The 21,383-nt window shown below is 37.4% G+C and overlaps 1 long non-coding RNA gene across 1 annotated transcript in view; it reads left to right on the top strand.

The window, feature by feature from the left end:
- LOC134806464 (uncharacterized) overlaps positions 1–21,383 on the top strand; it is a 558,863-nt gene that overhangs the window by 110,133 nt on the left and 427,347 nt on the right. The window lies entirely within an intron of this gene.

The following is a 21,383-nucleotide window of genomic DNA, read 5'->3' as shown; positions in this document are numbered from 1 at the left end:
AAAGGATGTAAGTACTAAAAAGCATTTGTGGACCGTTACTATGCCGGTACATTGTACATGCGAAAATAATTGTATCGATAGAATCATTATGCTGCTTTCAAATTTGACAATGCGCTCTCATAATTTTCATGTTTTAATTAAATTAAAATTAATAAAATAAGGACTTGTTCCAACTGTGGCTGCTATAGTACACATAGGCTCCAGCCGTGCCGCTAATGTGCCATTATGGCAGAAAACAGCAGCCATTTTTTAAGTTACGATTTAAGTTATTTAGCAACGTACCAGGTAACTTTTATGGTACTATATAGCACTATAGAAAAACTTTCATGACTTTTAGAGAACTCTTCTAGCCTTATAGCGATGTTAAGAGAGCTTTTAAAACGTTACGTAATGGTCGTGCAAAGTCCTTTTATAGTGCAGATTGATCCTCTAATAGTGTTTACGATACTGCTACAATACTAAGTACATACTATAAAAGTTACTTTGACGCATTATTAGTGCAAAATAGGTACATAAAAGCATCAGTAAAGTCGTCTATAGTATTAAATAGTACCATAATCGCTTTTTGCATATCTATTACAGTGCAGCACTTTAAAGATTCTTTTGTATGATCCTATAAGCGTTCTAAGAGCTAAATTATAGTACTTAAAAGGTCTTTAATCTTATAGAAACATAACGCTTTGTTAAAAACCTTTATAGTACAAGCAGTCACAATGGTTACCATTATAGGCCTACTATATCACTGTTTGGTGATAAAATGCCTTAGTTATAGAACCTTTTGTTACTTGGGAGTGTACGTATGTATTTTGTTTTTATTGTTTTTTAAAGATTTTGTTATTGGCGTAGCAGTGTACGCATTCTGTTTTTTATTTTTAATAAAAACAACTTAATTTGATTGTTTGTTTCACTTTGCCTTTATGCCACGTATTCCTTTCTTAAAATCCGGATTGAATCCGAACTTCGGATTTCAGTCAAACCAAAATCCGAAAATCCGGATTTGAAAAATGTTCACGGATTTGCAATCGCTATGCTGAAGTCGCCTTCCGTACGCTAAAGGAAGCCTTAGTATCTTCTCCTATATTGTCGTGCCCGGATTATACGCAGCCGTTCCAAGTGCATACAGATGCGAGCGATTACGGCGTGGGTGCGGTCCTGACACAGGTCATAGACAATCAAGAGAAGGTTATAGCGTACATGAGTAAGTCTCTCTCTAACCAAGAGCGTAACTACAGCGCAACAGAACGAGAGGCACTTGCAGTACTTACAGCGATTGAACACTGGAGGTGCTACTTGGAGAACGGCAAAAAGTTCGTCGTGTATACCGATCACTCGTCACTTAAGTGGTTTCTAAATCTAAATAATCCCACGGGTCGTTTAGCCCGTTGGGGAGTTCGTATGTCCTCATTCAACTTTGAGATCAAGCATCGTCGTGGCTCAGAAAATGTAGTACCAGACAGTCTCTCCCGTTCTGTTGCTATTGCCGAGATTGATGAGATCCCAACTAGTCCTGACATGTTTTATTCTACAAGCGACTCGTGGTATCTAAATATTTACAACGGTTGCCAAAACACTCCTACTTCATTTTTAAATTACAAAGTAACTAACGGCAGACTATTTAGGTTTAAAAAAAGTCTAAACCCTTTAACTCGAGAGTTCGAGTGGAAAGAAGTCATTCCCCTCGAATTTAGACTCGACATTATTAGTAAAAATCATTCAGAACCTACCACTGGCCACTTTGGCATATATAAAACACATAAACGGCTTTCTTTAAACTACTTCTGGCAGGACATGCATCGCGATGTAGTTAAAGTTGTTTCTAATTGTGATATTTGCTGTGCTCACAAGCATGCTACTCATGCTACTCTAGGCATTATGGGCCGTCCTAAAGACTGCTCACGCCCTTTTCAAATGTTAAGCATGGATCTCATAGGTCCCCTACCCCCATCGAGAAAACAGAACACTTTTATATTTGTTGTGACATGCTGTTTCTCGAAGTACTGTTTATTATTTCCCATTCGTCGCGCAACCTCCGAGATAATAGCTAAGTTAATCGAGGAAAAAGTTTTCCTAGTTCACGGCGTGCCTAGTACTGTTCTTATGGACAATGGAAAGCAGTTCACAAGTAACGTGTTAAAGAAATTGTTTAATGACTACAATGCCCCTAACGTAAGATTTACGCCTAAATATACTCCGCAAGTGAACACAGTAGAACGATACAACAAAGTGATTATTACAGCAGTATCATCCTACATTGAAAACGACCATAGGTTCTGGGACTGCAATCTACCTAAAATTCAATTCGCTATGAACACATCCAGTAATGAGGTAACAAAATACACCCCCGCGTTTCTCGTTCATGGACGGGAATTGGTCACTAGCGGTTTACACTATATTGACCCAGAACTAGATGACGACATAATATTTACTCCTAGAGATGAATATGCAGAGAATCTAGGTCATTTGCGGAAATTTTTTGATAAGGTTCAATCTTCTCTAGTGCAAGCCCATACTAGGAATAGCGAACACTATAACCTACGCCGTAAAGATCATGATTTTAAAGTTGGCGATACTATTTGGAAAAAAACGTTCTACCTTAGCGACAAAAACAACATGTTTGCGAAGAAATTTGCACCGAAGTATTGTCCATGTAAGATCGTTGCTAAAAAGTCTAATTTAGTATACGAACTAGAAGACATGCAAGGGAGGAATATAGGTAACTGGCATGTTAAAGATTTTAAGATCACCAACTACAAAGTTTAATATGATTAAGTAGTCCCCTATGTACGATTTCTACATTAACTGTCTAAATTTATTCACTAGCCTCATGAAACTGACGTATAAGCGCTGGCACATACTCTAAATACACTAACTGTTAGATTAGATTATTTATACTTTGTAAACCTCTACCGGTTTGTGAATTTCAGGCCTATCAGTAGGCTATCAGGTCTTCTAAACAGCCTGTAGTATGATCTAGACCACTGAGGTTAGTGATTAATATATTTAAGAACCATTAATAAATACATGAGAGTATTTATACAATCGTAAGTATAATACTCAATCTGCTAGGACGCAAAAACATATATAGAAATGTTTATTGCTTATTTGGCTGTGTGATGCATGTATGAAGAGGAGGTGTATGTTGAGATTGAAGCCTGAATGATGACTAGTGTATCTATTGAGTAGACAACAGAAATAGCGGGTTTTCCTAGCAAAAACCCTAACCTAAAAAGAGGGGTATGTAACGGTTTACCGTTATTTCCAATTAAAATTCTACAAAATAAGAAATAAACTTAAACCTAAATATAACTATAAACTACTATAATACACATTTCATACTTATTATCTAAAAAAATATACACAAAAACCTTGAAAACTAATATATACAAAATAAATCTACGAACAAACAGAATTGACGACTGCATTTGCTATTAGGTAAAACTAGATGCGAATACAAAGGACTACGTCACCCGGCTCGCGATAAGCGATGTGAACCGGCCAGCTAATGAGACACATACGCGTCCGAGACATTGCTACCACGGCTTTGACAGCGAGAGGTCAAATCGACTAAATTCAAAGATACAATTTTACAGTCATGATGTGACAAATTTTTAATATGGTGTAAAATTTATTCTAATATTAAATGTGTTAAGTTCCAGTATTTCCCCAAATAGGGTGAGTGTTTTGAATATTTTGTAGTTTTAAGAGAAAGGTAACTTTCATAGTAGTAAATTAAGGAATCATTTTCTTCTTGCCATCACATTTTCATTTAGTTCTTTCTGGGTACATTTGGCTATCACTATCTGCTTATTAACTGTAATTTTCCTATAAAAATAACGCTGGAAATAACAAGCTTCTCGAACCTTCTGGAAATATGAGTCTACCCACTTTATAAAAATCTTGTAGATTATAATCAAAGTTAGGCTTAATTCTAATTTAAATGTATAAAATTACATGCCAAATTGTAGTTGACATGCATTAATAAAGCTTTTAGTTGTAGAAGTACATTTAGTAAATTTAACTTCACTTTCTTCTTTGTTTTAAATTTAAAATGATGATTCTACTTGTGACTGCCACATCATTGATCACCATTTAATTCTTTGGGGTTCACTACACCAGCCTACTTTCTCATTAGCGCATTAATTTGGCCTAAAATCCGGATGTCGCAGTCACTTGTACAAAATTGGACTTTTCTTGAAATGGCCATTTTTACCGGAATTCCAGGGACCAAGTCTGGGGTTGGAGTCGGAACCTACCAACCTGAATTCGCATGCTCCGCTTCGTTCCGGAAGGTTCCCGTGCTGGATCCGGAACCCTTTTTTTTGGAAGACGGCCACCTCCAAGTTCGACGTTCTGCGACGTAGTGCAGGGAAGTGACCCCTATCAAGGACTCGTTTCACCACTGTTAATTGCCAGCTCAGAAAAGATCCACGACCTTGTCTTTCCTCTAGTTTTTTTTTATTTTTTTAAAATTATATTTCGTAAAATTTACTCTGGTTAGTTTTCTTTCGTCTCATTTTGCAATCTACCTACTTCATGCGACGCTAAACGTCACACATTGAACCTAAACGTGTAATTATCATAACCTCAAATTTTACAAATATTTACGATTAACGAGCATGATTGTACATTGTAGGCACCTCTGCTTAAGTTCATGCGCAATCTTATTTAATATATTGGTAGGTATTTAATGGTGACAGAAGATTTTTTTCTTAAAATAACAATGATTCAGAATGTAAACAAACATGATGGCTGTCATTCACGATCCACATTCCACAGATAAAATACAGATGACACGCGATATTAGAATTATTCGAAAACAGTGTTGCTAACCCGCGATTTTTCAAATTTGCCGCCTTTTGCTACTGACAAGATTTGCTTGACCAAGTATAGTATCCGCAAAAGCGACGTATCTGGTATACATTACGTAATCTGTGTCCCTTAGCGTGCACGTAGCATGTCTAGACGTTTTGTGATATTTAAACCTGCAGCCACCAGTGCGCGAACGGAATGCTCTCTGCTTTTTAGGGTTCCGTACCCAAAGGGTAAAACGGGACCCTATTACTAAGACTTCGCTGTCCGTCCGTCCGTCCGTCCGTCCGTCCGTCTGTCACCAGGCTGTATCTCACGAACCGTGATAGCTAGACAGTTGAAATTTTCACAGATGATGTATTTCTGTTGCCGCTATAACAACAAATACTAAAAACAGAATAAAATAAAGATTTAAATGGGGCTCCCATACAACAAACGTGATTTTTGACCAAAGTTAAGCAACGTCGGGAGAGAAAAAAAAAACGGTCACCCATCCAAATACTGACCAGTATTTGGATGGGTGACCGTTTTTTTTTTTTGCTTTTTTTTTGATTTTTTTTTTTGCATTATGGTACGGAACCCTTCGTGCGCGAGTCCGACTCGCACTTGCCCGGTTTTTATTAATGTTGCCATAATTGTGTAATTACATAGAGCCATAGGGAACAATTTTGTGTTCACGTAGTCAGTTTATTTAACCAGTTCTGCCACTATACTCTGTATCTTTAGGTATTTAAATAAAAGTAAACAAAATCTACCCTTAAATGGCTTAAGGGGCCCACTGATTAACAGTCCACCGGACGGTATCGGCCTGTCAGTTAGAACAAAATTTTGACAGTTCCGAACAACTGACAGGCCGATACCGTCCGGCGGACTGTTAATCAGTGGGCCCCTTTAAGCCAGTTGAGGGTAGATGAAAACATTACATGACCAAATAATGCAGGTTAAAGTCAGGTCGTTCAGTGACAGATCCAGGCGGTTTTGTAATTGGTTGGTTAACCAATAAAAGTTATAACTACCCGAAAATGTAAAAAAGATGTTTGTTTACTTTTATTTAAATACCTAAAGATACATTATAGCAGGTATTATAGTCCAGATCCATTTCATTTGGAAGTCTCCTAGGCAGGGCCGTCTTAAACTATGCTAGGGGGCCCTTTTGTAAAGTAAAGAAAGCGAATTAAGCTAACATTTTTTTACTATGAACTTCTAAATATTTATTATGGGTAATCAACTATACTGTTACTGTCTGTCCTTCGGGGCCCCCTGAGGATGGGGGCCCTGGGCATGGGCCCCGTGTGCCCTTATGGTAAAGACGGTACTGCTCCTAGGCTAGTCGGTTAGTACACAAACCTCGGTCTGTAATAAGAAAGCTTCAGAACCTCTAGTGTAAATTTCATTCGACAGCGTAGAGCGTTCGCGTTTTCGCTATGTCTATTTTTGTATGGGATTTTGAACAGCGCGCCAAACGGGACGTTTTGTAAACTCAAGATCCCATACAAAATGACACTTAACGCAAATGCGTACGTCACGTCACGATATCGAATGAAATTTACACTAGGCGTAACAGGAGGTCCCGGTTTCAAATCCTGCTGGGCTAGCACATGATTGGCGCGACAGTATCTCGCGGCGAGATAGACTACCCGTCCATCTTTTGTTAACATAGAAAAAGACCGGTAGTCTATCTCGCCGCGAGATACTGTCGCGCCAATCATGTGCTTGGCCTACTGGTAAGGGCATGTATTTGTAAATAAGAAATCAAAATCAGATTTTGAATGTAATGCTGCATCCAGGTAAAAATACCTACTAAAAATATGTAGGGTGCATCATTCGCACTGCAGAGTGCATATTTCACGGCAAGCCTCCGCAGTGCAGGTGGACTGTGACAGATCTATGTTAGGCTTTCAGTTTTAGAAAACAAGACACAGACATATAACAAAATAGATGTCGTATGTAACGAAAAAGCTTTCGACCGTGTAGATCATACCATCCTGCTCTCCAAACTACAGACGCTTGGAATACATGGTGACTTACTCCGGTGGATTCAATCATATCTCATAAATCGTTCACAAGCTGTTGTTCTGGATGGTTTCAGGTCTGACTATATTGCAATATCATCTGGCGTGCCCCAGGGCTCTCATCTTGGCCCTCTTTTCTATAACGCGTACATATTTGATATACAGATACAGATACAGATTTTTTATTGGTAAAAAGGTACATTTTACAAGTCATTCGGTTCTTATAATTAAAAATATTATTAACAATAATAAATTAATCATGCAAATGTTATTAACAATAATAAATACAAATCAATGATCGTTACGCATAGACTCTATGAATTCGTCAATTGAGTAGTAAGCTCTTTCAATGAGTAACAATTTTAGCTTTTTGTTAAATATTGGGTCACTTTTCGACTCCTTTATATAAGTCGGTACTGAGTTATAGAGAGTTGGTCCCATGATATTTAGTGACTTTCGTGATTTCGCGAGCCGGCATTTAGGAGCGAGCAAAATAGGCAACTTGCGGGCAGGGCGACTGCGGGTAGAACCACTGGATTTATACAAGTGGATATTTGTTCTGGCATACATACACGCGGTCAGTATATATATACACGGCAGCGTTAATATTTTGTGCTTTATGAACAGAGATTGTGCAGGATAGTCAACGGGTTTGCCATCAATAATGCGAAGGGCGCGTTTCTGCATTCTAAGCAGTCTATCGCGATCAGCAGCTGTGCCCCAAAGATCAACACCTTGAGAAAGTATTGCATGGAAATATCCGTAATAGGCGGTCTTTAAGTTCTCAATAGATAGACTAGGTGCTATTCGGGACAGCGCAAAACAGGCTGAGGCTAGTCTGTCGCAGGTGGATTGTATGTGCGGGGCCCAAGTTAGTCCAGAATCAATTTGGTATCCTAGGTATTTTACAGTGTCTACTTGTGGGATTTGGGTGTCATTTACTACTATAGCCTCCTGTTTCACAAATGCGCACCACCTTTGTACGCTGATGACAAAAAAGTATACATGCGTGTTAAATCACTAGCGGATTGTGAGCTCTTGCAAAGAGACCTTACCAATCTGAAATATTACTCAGAAAATAGGATTACAATCAGCATCAGTCAATGTATCAGTCTTACTCGCAAAAAGAGACCTATCAATTTTTCCTATAATTTTAACGGTATTGCAGTCCAGAGAGTCGATGTAGTGCGTGATCTGGGGGTGATGCTTGACGCCCAAATGACTATGAGAAGCCACGTTGACTTAATAGTAAACAAATCCTATCGTAACCTTGGCTTTTTAATGAGGACCTGCAAACCATTCCGTAGTTTATTAAGTTTAAAAATAATTTATTATGCATATGTACGCTGCGTTCTTGAGTATGCTTCCCCTGTTTGGTCAGTCTGCTACGCCACCCACAAAGACCGTATAGAACGAATCCAGAAAAAGTTTATTAACCATTTAAATTACAAATTTAATAACTCATATGCTTCGTACTCTGAAAGCTGCAAGGAATACAATCTTCTTACACTTGAAAACAGACGCAAATTAGCAGACATGAACCTCCTCTTTGATATAGTTCGAAACCGTCTTGATTGCCCTGAGCTATTGTCTGGTTTATCATTTCGGGTTCCTAAACGCCGTACCACCCTCTTTCAAGTCCCACTGCACTCCACTAACTACGGCGCAAATGCCGTACTATCTCGCATTCCCCATCTTTATAATCAAGTGTTTGACTCAACGGATCCTTTTAATGGCCCTAAAAATAAATTTAAAAAAGATGTATTAGATATATTGCTTAAAAAAAGAGATAAAGTATGATAGTTATTCAGTGTCCTACTATAGGGGTTCTCATCATTGGCTATAATAATAATTTATGTTAAAAATGTTATATAGTAAATATATAACAGTTACTTTTTACAGGAGCGCAAAATAGTGATCTTTGGGTAAAGGAGTAATCACTTAAATTACTTAAATTATTTACAAGTGCATTCTAAATTATTACAATTAATAATGTTAAGACATTTACCTATCAAGTTCATGCAAAATGGGTACCTACCTCTTTCACTTTGCATATTAATCATGTATCGATCCATCAATCACTTACTGTTTCCTATGTGGCTTGCACACTTTCACTTTAAACATTACCAGATATTACTTTGTTTTTAATAATATATCTGTATATTATTTGTCAACCAACGGATAACTGTTATTGGCCTTATACACCGTGTTTTTATTGAATTCCGTTAACTTCGGGGTATAGTTTAGTACGTTTATAATAACTAAATGGCATAGTTAATTTTCAAAAAAAAAATTTTTTTTTGTTTTCTGTTTTGTTTTTTTTTTTTGTTTAAAAAGTAATTAAATGTAGCATATAGCGTTGTTGTAACACGGGCATTACATTTAACTCAACCAAACAATTGAAATCTGTGACATATCAATGTCATTTCGTACATCAATCGACCGAGATTGTACTTAAGTTTAGTAGCAAATGTATGAACTCATTCTAAACACTAATCAATATGTAAGCCGGCCCTAAGGCAAGTGTACACGCTTGTAGAGGCCTTATAGTAAAAAAATAAATTATGGATTATCTCCGAAATGGACTTAATTAGAACATCGGTGTCTTTGAGAAAGTTACTTGATTTAAGCTCAGGAATGCACCCTTGAAATTAACGGAAATCAAAAAAAAACACGGTGTATTTAAAGCTCTTAGCACCATGTTATTTCAAGCTCTGCTCGCGAGGTCTACAGCTCACAGAGCCACTAGTAATAATTTATGTTAAAAATGTTATATAGTAAATATATAACAGTTACTTTTTACAGGAGCGCAAAATAGTGATCTTTGGGTAAAGGAGTAATCACTTCAATTACTTAAATTATTTACAAGAGCATTCTAAATTATAACAATTAATAATGTTAAGACATTTACCTATCAAGTTCATGCAAAATGGGTACCTACCTCTTTCACTTTGCATATTAATCATGTATCGATCCATCAATCACTTACTGTTTCCTATGTGGCTTGCACACTTTCACTTTAAACATTACCAGATATTACTTTGTTTTTAATAATATATCTGTATATTATTTGTCAACCAACGGATAACTGTTATTGGCCTTATACACCGTGTTTTTATTGAATTCCGTTAACTTCGGGGTATAGTTTAGTACGTTTATAATAACTAAATGGCATAGTTAATTTTCAAAAAAAAAAATTTTTTTTGTTTTCTGTTTTGTTTTTTTTTTTTGTTTAAAAAGTAATTAAATGTAGCATATAGCGTTGTTGTAACACGGGCATTACATTTAACTCAACCAAACAATTGAAATCTGTGACATATCAATGTCATTTCGTACATCAATCGACCGAGATTGTACTTAAGTTTAGTAGCAAATGTATGAACTCATTCTAAACACTAATCAATATGTAAGCCGGCCCTAAGGCAAGTGTACACGCTTGTAGAGGCCTTATAGTAAAAAAATAAATTATGGATTATCTCCGAAATGGACTTAATTAGAACATCGGTGTCTTTGAGAAAGTTACTTGATTTAAGCTCAGGAATGCACCCTTGAAATTAACGGAAATCAAAAAAAAACACGGTGTATTTAAAGCTCTTAGCACCATGTTATTTCAAGCTCTGCTCGCGAGGTCTACAGCTCACAGAGCCACTAGTAATAATTTATGTTAAAAATGTTATATAGTAAATATATAACAGTTACTTTTTACAGGAGCGCAAAATAGTGATCTTTGGGTAAAGGAGTAATCACTTCAATTACTTAAATTATTTACAAGAGCATTCTAAATTATAACAATTAATAATGTTAAGACATTTACCTATCAAGTTCATGCAAAATGGGTACCTACCTCTTCACTTTCCATATTAATAATGTATCGATCCATCAATCACTTACTGTTTCCTATGTGGCTTGCACACTTTCACTTTAAACATTACCAGATATTACTTTGTTTTTAATAATATATCTGTATATTATTTGTCAACCAACGGATAACTGTTATTGGCCTTATATTATGTAATAATACTTTGTAAGTTGTATATTTACGGCTGTTGTTGTCCTGAATTCCAATAAAAAAAAATGTATTATGGCCGTCATAAACACAAAAGCTGTATAAAATTGTACTGAATGTAGTTCATTTTTATCGTATTTTCACGGAAACGTACGAACGTGTTTGCTGATTCAGTCAATCTCGGTACAAAAAATACTGAGGTTGACTGAAAAAGCTTGACAAATACGAACGTTTCCTAGAAAATACGATGGAAAACAATTATGCACTTCATCTGTACGTATTTAAAAAAAATCACTTTTTAACGTAAAGCGCCTAGGAACAGAGAACCCGCTATTTCTAACATCAAAGCTGACATTTAGCCGGTGCATAGTAACATCTAACAGAAAACTGACCACAATGTAACAGCTGTCGTCATATTACGAAATGTCGTTAAATCCTTTCAAACGTCAGCCCCATCACGGTAACAAACGACTTTGACTTTGACTTTGAAACTTCCAACAGACATTTCATGTCCCCTGTCGCCCCTTTTTTAACCTTGACCGATAAATTATGCTGACTTGGCTGTTCCCCTCGCTGGAGTTGGGAGTACGCTAACATAGTATCAGTAATATATAGCATAGGGATGATGACATATGTTGAATTTTATTATTTTTATTTTAGTTATTTATTATTATTTACCGTATGGCATATATATGTACATGTTACTGGATTACATATAAAAAGGAAAAAAAAATATGTTAGAATTTCGCCCTTCCCAGGCACGCGACTGCTTCTTCTGACAGGGTCTAAAATCGTCTACATGGCCTGTGTATCTAGTAAAGGGGCATTCCAGCATAATGTGGTTTGATGGTCTGATCTGGGTGCCCGCAGTTACAGGCAGGAGAGGAGCTCCAGCCCCATTTGTACCAGTGGTGGCCGCAATTACCAACTCCTATTCTTAGGCGGTTAAGAGCGGACCACACTCGGCGGGGTTCCATGAAGCCTGCTGGAGGTACACGCGGGGCAAGAGCAGATAAGGGGTTCGTATAATGTAGTTAAATAATAGAAAATGAGCAATGACTTCTCCAATGGCTAAAGTTGGTGGGCGAATCAACTTTTTACCGACAATTCTGAGTGTCTCTTGCGTTACCCAAAATGTCTCTGGAGTTACCAAGAAATCATATTTGTGTCGATCAAAAAGTTGTTCGCCCGGGTATCAAAATTATGGAAATTATAAAGACAATTTTATACAGAAAATTGCTAGTGACAATGCCTGCATCAACGCTACAATAACATTGTTGCAGTCGTCATCCGAATGGAACCTTAACTTAAACTATTATATTGACATTGGTAGTACTTATAGGTTTATTATAACCGCCAGCGGGCGCCACTATCGAGCACAAAGCCAATAACCGGCCCTATAATATTCTCGCGGGACTCGAACAGGAAATAACGGAGTCTGCAATCTACCGCTTCCGCAGCGTGACACAGTTTGTGCTTTGTCTAGAACTCTAGACTTGGTTGTTACCTAGCCTATACTCTATATCTTTAGATATTGAAATAAAAGTAAACAAATAATTTGTACATTTTCGGGTAGTTATAACATTTATTGGTTACCCGACCAAATACAAAACCGCCTGGAACAGTCACTGAACGACCTGACTTTAAGAGCCCATCAACGTGCACACTAGCGCCACTGCTAATTAATCGTGATTATTTAAATTTTACGACAGGTATTTAAAAAAGGGGGCCGCTACGTACTGTATTACTGTGTGTTTCAGTGCCTTTTGAATACATCAAACTAGTTTTTATGTTGCTTAGAGCAGAGGGCGCCACTCCTTCCGAATCAACACTAATCGGCGCTCGAATGGCCGATTAGTCGGCCGACTAGTCGGCTAGTCGGCCAGATCATTAGTTTCGTATAAGTTCAGGACGTTCAGGTGAAAAACAATAATTTTGGTTGCGTTATTCATCATATTAGCTTGGCTAAAAGGTGTTCTCTACAGGTTCAAAGACTTATCACAAAAATCCTCGTTCAATTTCTGTCTTTCTTATTTAATGTCTGCTTTTTTATTTTGCGATCCTGAGCAGACCGTCAGTACAACTTGTAGGGGGTATTTCCAAGGCTCTATTTCCCGTACGTAGTCGCCAGTTAAGAACCTTTCCCCTGTGGTCAGCGTCTTTACGAGCAACGTGCCCTGTTTATAAATCTCTAAATTTTGCAATAACATTAATAGTTTCCCTTGGCTCCACCATTAAAAAAAAACAAAAACTGAATAATAATAAAATCATTTAACTATAGAACTTGGCCATGAAATTACACGAGAATCAGTTGAGATTGACCTGTAGAGGAAAACACCAGCCCACCAACATATTACGATAACGATCAAACGGTCAATTATATGAAAAAAAGTTTTAGTATGCACCCTGAATAGGTATTTTGGTAAAATAGACATAAAACATATGGTAAATATTGACTGTTGATTTCTTTTTTTTCTGTTTTTCTTTCACTAATAAAGTGCCGACTAATCGGCCATTTTTGCCGACTAGTCGCCGACTACAAATGTGGCCGGATAGTCGGCTTTCCCGACTAGTCGGCGACTAGTCGGTACATCCATAATGTAAATCAAGATGTATTACCAACAAGTCATCACTACAAATGAAGGGAACGTTAACAACAAGTGTTTAGTGATGAAACATAAGTATAAACTTACAATAAAAAGTAACCTAAAATTAAAAGTAACATATTATCCATGTTTTCATTGATAGAAAATGTAATACAAAAAATTAAAGCCCGTAGGAGTTATACATACAAAACCAATAGCCTCGACTCAACCCACTCAAAAGACCCACACATCTTCACACAGATCGTAAAAGTAAGGTACCCGTTGTAATCAATTACACTCAAGTCCCCAACTCCAGCCCCATCCTGTATAAATTACAAGCCGAGGCTCGTAAAACTAAGTAATTAGTGAATCGGGGTATTGGGGATCAATCCGGAGTTGTCCGGGCGTAAACAAGTTTCTATGTTCATAATGCAGAGCAGACTCGAACGGTTTAGTAACGGATATATTATGTCGATATCCGTAACAAAGTATGATTGAAGAACGCACTTTTTAGGGTTCCGTACCCATAGGGTAAAAACGGAACCCTATTACTAAGACTCCGTCTGTCCGTCTGTCCGTCTGTCCGTCTGTCCATCTGTCCGTCTGTCCGTCTGTCCGTCTGTCCGTCCGTCTGTCTTTCACCATGCTGTAACTCATGCACCGCGATAGCTAGACAGTTAAAATTTTCACATATGATGTATTTCTGTTGCCGCTATAACAACAAACACTAAAAACAAAATAAAGTAATTATTTATATAATTATTTATTTGCAAAGAATGAAATTCTGACATTACCATGTAGGTATGTATATTTTTGAAGCAGCTGTTTTTGTAAAAAAATACCCACATCTGTTCAAAAAAGCTAAAGATGTATATCATAGAAACACAAGGAACCCAAACAGACGTGTAATTGATTTTGTTCCAAATACTTCCCTTTTCATGAAAAGTAGTTATTATATGTGTATACGAATATTTAATGCTCTTCCTGATAATGTTAAGAGCCAACGGGAGTGGTCATTTCTCCATACAAACGTACTCCTCGTTTTCCTCCGTGGTTTTTGAAGCTAGAGCAATGATTTTTTCAACAAAGATTAATATTGTCAATATCTGTGTCGGACCGTTTTGCTTTTTTGATATTTTTGTTTTTTAAGGCGCTAGAGCCGTTTTAAAATGGCCAAAATGGCCTAATTGACTATGCCGCAATGAGAGGCGTGGCATTCAAAACTGATATCTATTAGCCAAAAAAGCAAAACGGTCCGACACAGATAATTTCATAATCATTTTGATTTCCAAATTTGGTTACGATTGGTTAAGTTTTGGAGGAGGAAACAGAGGAGTACGAAACCTCGATTTTTGAGATTTTTACGCAGGATTTTTCGCCTTGTCCTTATCGCACTACTTGTAGGTGCCGCTTCCGTTAGCGAGACGGGTATATTTACCTAAAATATTTAAAACTCAGCTCCTGTTTCGTCTTAAGCATCTCCCTCTTATTTCATTTAAAGCACAACTTTATCGTTGGCTAAAAACTAAGATGCTTTACACTGCAGATGACCTGTTTTGCATGTTAGATAATATTGAGTAGAAGTTAAATAGGTATTTAGTTAAGTTTAGTTTAAGTGTAAACTACATTTGCATGCTAAACTAGCAAAATATGTTTAAGCACAGATATATTTATGTTATCCTTACCAACTCATTGTACCATATTTTAAGCAAATAAAGAATATTTATTTATTTATTCATTTATAATAAGTGGGGCTCCCATACAACAAACGTGATTTTTTTGCCATTTTTTGCGTAATGGTACGGAACCCTTCGTGCGCGAGTCCGACTCGCACTTGGCCGGTTTTTTCATTTTCTTTTTACCTTTATTTTTCTTTGCAAGTTTTTGATGTCTCAGCGGCTAGTAAAAGAAACAAAAACGCAATAAATTTCCTAATTAAGTAGTACTGATTTTGTAGTTCAGGAAACTTTCAGCGTTACCCTCAATCACGTCCGCCACTGGAATAGCAGCAAACTTGTATAAAGTTTGTGTCGTTATCCAATTTGTGGTATCGCGACGGGCGCGATGGATTGCTGTCAACATAAACCCTACGACGGAGAGAAGGGCTATGATTTTAGTATCGTAAAACTACCCAACTATAGTCTAAAAGCTTTCAACTATGGTCCTAAATAAATTTGAATATCTTTGTCCATTTATGACTACTTATTTCTATGGCAAGATGTTGAAGCTGAAGTTCAAGTCAAAATATTATTTTGTATAAATAGGCCTAAAGTATTTTTAAACTCGATGGTTAAAATGACAGGTGTCATATCCATAATTTATAACCTAAAAACGCCAAATCTCGAATCTCAAAGTCATCCTACCCATCGAGTTTGACAAATACTATAGTATCAACTACTTTAAATCGTCTCATGCAAATATTATTGATGATTGAGTTATTATAGAGATGTCAAACTTAAAAATAAGAAATTCACAATAAGATCGTGAAACACTACAGAAATTCGTTAATAGTTCTAAAAACTTTCAGTGCTACCCTGATTGGAATAGCAGCGAACTTGTGCAAAGTTTGTGTCGTTAACCAATTTGCGGTATCGCGAAAGGCGAAGGAAGCGAATAGTTGCCAATATTCCACTTGGAACTCAACTATCTTCATCATTTATAAGATTAATGTCGGTTCTCCTTAAGGTACCGTTCGGGACTTTATCAAATTATCAGCATTCTTCTTCTTCGTCAATATCACTTTGACAGAGTGGTCGTGTTCATCACTTCAGGTGTTGGTGGCAAGCTTCACAACACGTCGCCACTCTTCTCTGATGACCGCCTTCCTCGTGCATTCATGTAGTGATGATGAGCCATTTACTGCCGCTTTTATCTGGTCGGTCCACCTCATAGGCGATCTTCCTCGTGGCCTGGTACCCTCAACCTTTCCCTGGACCACAAGTCGCTCAATAGCCACCTCCCCTCGGTGGCATACGTATCATCATTACTGTAGCAGTAATGTAAGGGGCGGAAAGGTTCTCGAGTGGTGACCATGTACCGGAAGGCGCAGCGTGGGTAGACCCCCCACAAGGTGGACTGATGACCTGGTAAAGGTCGCGGGAGTCCGCTGGATGCGGGTGGCGCAAGACCGGTCAGTGTGGCACTCTTTGGGGGAGGCCTATGTCCAGCATTGGACCTCCTCTGGCTGATATAATGATGATGATGATGATGACTGTAGCAGTAATGCAGCGCTACATTGCAGCTAACTGCATTACTACCGCAAATGTCAAAATTAATATACGTTTCTCCATAATGACCCTTTGGCATTTGGAACTATCAACTATAGTGCGACATAAAATAGTAGAAATAAAATGGAACTATAAAAAATCATACTAAATTGTTGCCATGTTTAAGCATTTCCCGTCAAAAATGTGACAGTTACGTAGAAAGTGGCGCCCTCAAAAATTTTCTACTGTTTCTAGTCGGACTATAACTCCATCATTTATAATTAATATCTGGGAGACCGAGCTATGCTCGAAAAACATATAAAAACTTAAAAATGCGTGTTTTCCCAGAGATAAGACCTAGCTAGATTGATTTATCGCCCTCGAAAACCCCCATATAGCAAATTTCATCGAAATCGTTAGAGCCGTTTCCGAGATGCCGAAATATATTATATATATAAATAAACAAGAATTGCTCGCTTAAAGGTATTATTAGATAGATAGGATTGATGTCAATCCTCCATACAATTAAAAAGGGGCGTAGGAAATTAGAAGGACAAAAAATATGGCGCAACGCACGAAGATAATAATATATCCGTTACGCGGGTTTTAAACTTTTATCTCAATTACTCTGAAAATATACATTCGATTGAAATTTGCTCGTCATATCCCTCGGCTATTTATTTTAGCGGCAGTAAAGCAGTCGGCAGTAATGTCGCGCTGCAATGCAGCAGTACTGCTGTCTGAAACCGAACGTCACCTTTAATAACAAACAAAATCCTGCCTCCTCCAAAATCCATCAATAAATGTTTTTATTACTTATACATTCTATTCTTGTTCCCAATAATCCGATCGAGTTAACAAAAAACCGTTTATCTCCAGCCCCTATCAATCCACAATCCTTCACGAAAACCAGGAATCCTGATACATTAGCCGTAAAGCGCGGAAAGAGGGGGTGAAAGGGGGAGGGAGGGGTAGATTAAAAACACATTTGCGCTAACATCAAGGCGCTGCAGTGCTGCGCCTATTGTCAGAGTGTGGGGAAAGAAGTAGGGCATCTACAGATACAGAAAATTAGGAACGGCATGATAGCTGACTTTGCAAGAGTCATCATCATCATTTTAGCCTTCTGTCGCCGACTGCTGAGCATCACAGGCCTCTGGCCTCGTTCCTGGCTTGTCTTATTACTGTCAACCTCCTTAATAAAACGAGTGACGAACTAAACTTTATAATCGCGACAGCTTTGCGGTAATACCATGAAGGCAATCTATTAAGAAACTTGACAGTGATATCACCCGCGTCAACGGCCCAGCAGTAATGTTGTAATATTAACGTTGCTCCAGTTACAATTCGAATGTAAACTTCATACGTAGGTAAGTACATACGGTGTAGGTTCTCTACTATATCACGAGCAGTTAATATTGAACCAAATTGTATCGATGTCAAAGCAGTGTTAACAATTTTGTACCTATCTTACTTCTTTAGTAATAAAGTATTTTTCTTTACATTCGAGAAAATTCGTAACTCTATTGTGTGCGTATAGTAAAGTTCTAAAATATCTTCAGCTTTTCTGAAATGATGTGCACACGCATGCTTTCAGCTCCAAAACAGTTGCCAATTGCTCCTAATAAAATATTTTCACAAGACACCGATGCGACCTTCAAACCTTCAAGAAAAGTGCCTACTTCCAACTTAAAGGTTGGCAACGTACTTACAGCCCCTTTGGTGTTGCGGGTGTCCATGGGCAACGATAATCGCTTACCATTATGATTCATATGCTCGTTTGCTTTCTATGTCATAAAAATGACTAATGCAAATTCAACTCTGTTCAAGTACGTTAGAGTTACCCTACGCTTTCCACTCTGACAGATCCTTTAACTAGGTACTTGTTTCTAAACTTGGTAAGACAAATGGCGGATGATATTGTATTTAACCCTGGTGCTTCAACTAATTTATGGGATTTTAAGTAGGTCGTTATGTGTTTACGGTATAATTATTAAAAAAAAACCGGGTAGGTGCGAATCGGACTCGCGCACGAAGGGTTCCGTACCATAATGCAAAAAACGGCAAATAAAAACGGTCACCCATCCAAGTACTGACCCCGCCCGACGTTGCTTAACTTCGGTCAAAAATCATGTTTGTTGTATGGGAGCCCCACTTAAATCTTTATTTTATTCTGTTTTTGTATTTGTTGTTATAGCGGCAACAGAAATACATCATCTGTGAAAATTTCAGCTGTCTAGCTATCACGGTTCATGAGATACGGGCCTGGTGATAGACAGACGACGGACGGACGGTAATAGGGTCACGTGTTTACTCTTTGGGTACGGAACCAGTAAATGGTTTATAATGTATTTTTGTGAATAAACTATGTAAGGTAACGGCGGCTATTAACGCGGGTATCAAAATCGACGTCTAACACCGCGGTGTTTACAAATACGCATTTTGCAAGCAAACAGATCTATTCCCTAAGAAATAAAGCATACACAAAACAAGCTCATTCATTGGTCTATCGTGCCCATTAGTATGCATTTGTGTGATTGTAACAAAAAAGTCGCGATTCGTCAGTTTGTGCGACGGCGGCGCAAGAACCGGTTATTCCATACAAACGCGTGACGCCACAGGTAAGTGCACTCCAATCTTACTTAGTGTTTTACGTAATAGTTATGGCAAATAAACTAGTGCAATGCCTTTTAAGAGGTTGTGTATTGTTTTCTACACGATTTTGAATTACTTTTAACTTAGTTTTTGACCGGGAAATACGTTTAAAATGGAAAATAAAATACAGCGGTGATAGGCGCCAATTACTTCTGTGGTAAGTAATTCCGTGGTATGCCACGGTAATAGAAAAAGTGGTAGTTTTGTTATTTACTCTTTAGTTTTGGTACAAATTATCAGTTTTATAATTTCTATTATTTATTCCAATCTTGATCTATTCACGCTATTAAAGAGCTATTTCCGTGGTATGGAAAGTATTCAACTAACCCTTAATTTTTAACAAAAACTTCAGCACCGATTTCCTTGTTTCTATGGGAACCCTTAATCTGTCAACTTTTTTTTATTTTGAGATAAAACCTAAAATTTACTTGCCGGTTATGTGATTTTGTCTTTATAAGAAGCTTGTAATATACGTGTTTGATTTGATTTGAAAAACCATCTGTGTTTTATTCTTTTTATGGGTCGGAATTAGGTTTAATCAAACTCCAAATTAAGCCTATTACCGATGGTATGATCAGATTACCATCGGTGATAGAATGTATAGAAATCTATTACCGACCCATAGAAACATCGAATGGGTCGGTAATAGGCTGGTAATAGGCTATTAAAGAGTTAACTATTACCGAGTGACTATTTGGTATTGTATTTTTGGTATTTTTAAACATACTCCTGTAGTTTTATTTTTTATTTTTGTGTCATTATTAAACTTAATGACACAAAAATAATATACAGAACCCACGTCGTTATTATCGTTTTAACCCTCGGTATTAGGTTTCGAATTTTGAGTTTGGTTTCTATTAACGAGTGTAGAAAAATCATGCCAATTGTACCCTCGGTAATGAAAGCTCAATTCGCGGTAATAGAATCACAGCCTGTCCCTTGCCACGGTAATAGAAGATTTGGTCATTTTGGCTTCAAAAAATATTTTAATACATATAATAACCCAAAATGAATCCAAAAACGTGTGAAACGGAGAGTTCATTAAATGCTCTGATGAAAAAAAAATATTCCTGGCTGCTAGACAGCATTGATACCCTTAATTTTTGGATCTCTTTTGAAAAGTTCCTTAACTACCACGGTAATAGGTGCCTTTACCTTATATGTATTTGTTTCCGAGCCCTGGGACAAGACCAATTTTGTAAGTATATTTTTTCCAAAAGCCACAGTTCATAGTAATTATACTAATTATACGACTTAATTCCCGTACAGAGCGTATAATTCCCCGCGATTTCAATTTCAATTTCAATTTCAATCATTTATTTGCATCAAAAAAACATACAAATGCATGCAAATACAATTTTTAAAACACAGAGGTCACAACAATACAGAGATCAGAAATAATAATATACACATAGCTAGGTCATAAAACAATAAAAAAATTAAAATAAACATTAAGTTTAATTAAAATAAAGATTCAAAGTAGAGTTTACAGAACCTCTAGTGTAAATTTAATTCGATAGCGTGACGGACGTACGCGTTTGCGTTAAGTTCCATTTTGTATGGGATTTCGAACAGCCCGCCAAGCGGGACGTTTTGGAAACTCAAAATCCCATACAAAATGAGACATAACGCAAACGCGTACGTCACGTCATGCTATCGAATAAAATTTAATTAGGGGTACTAGACGTAGGGCTGCCATCTCTAAAACCTTAAAAAAACCCGGCCATTTTGCGTAAATCGCATTTTTCCCCGGACGTGAATTTATACGATTTTTACCTACTTTGTACACTATAATTAAATTCAATAAGGTGTTTCCTCAAATTAAAAGGGACACTTTTTGAAAACCCCCCAGACGGCCTCCAAACTAGGACAAATGCGGGGAAACCCGGACGGAAGGCAGCCCTAACTAGACGGTAAGGTATGTTGGGATAATATCGGATGAGGGGGAAGAACGTAGGAAATTCATTTCCGCCAAAATAGGCTTTATTTCTTAATTTTGACAACATTGTGCAAGACGCTATTTCATTGCGCTTCGGACACCAGTGCACAGTGTCCCTCCGCCGCTCAGTGATGTCGGATGTGTGCTACGCGCCTTTAAATAGAGCAAGGT

Source organism: Cydia splendana, chromosome 3 (assembly GCF_910591565.1).
Source record: "Cydia splendana chromosome 3, ilCydSple1.2, whole genome shotgun sequence".
In the NCBI taxonomy this organism is placed as follows: Eukaryota; Metazoa; Arthropoda; class Insecta; order Lepidoptera; family Tortricidae; genus Cydia; species Cydia splendana.
This window is presented reverse-complemented; position numbering and strand designations above follow the sequence as displayed.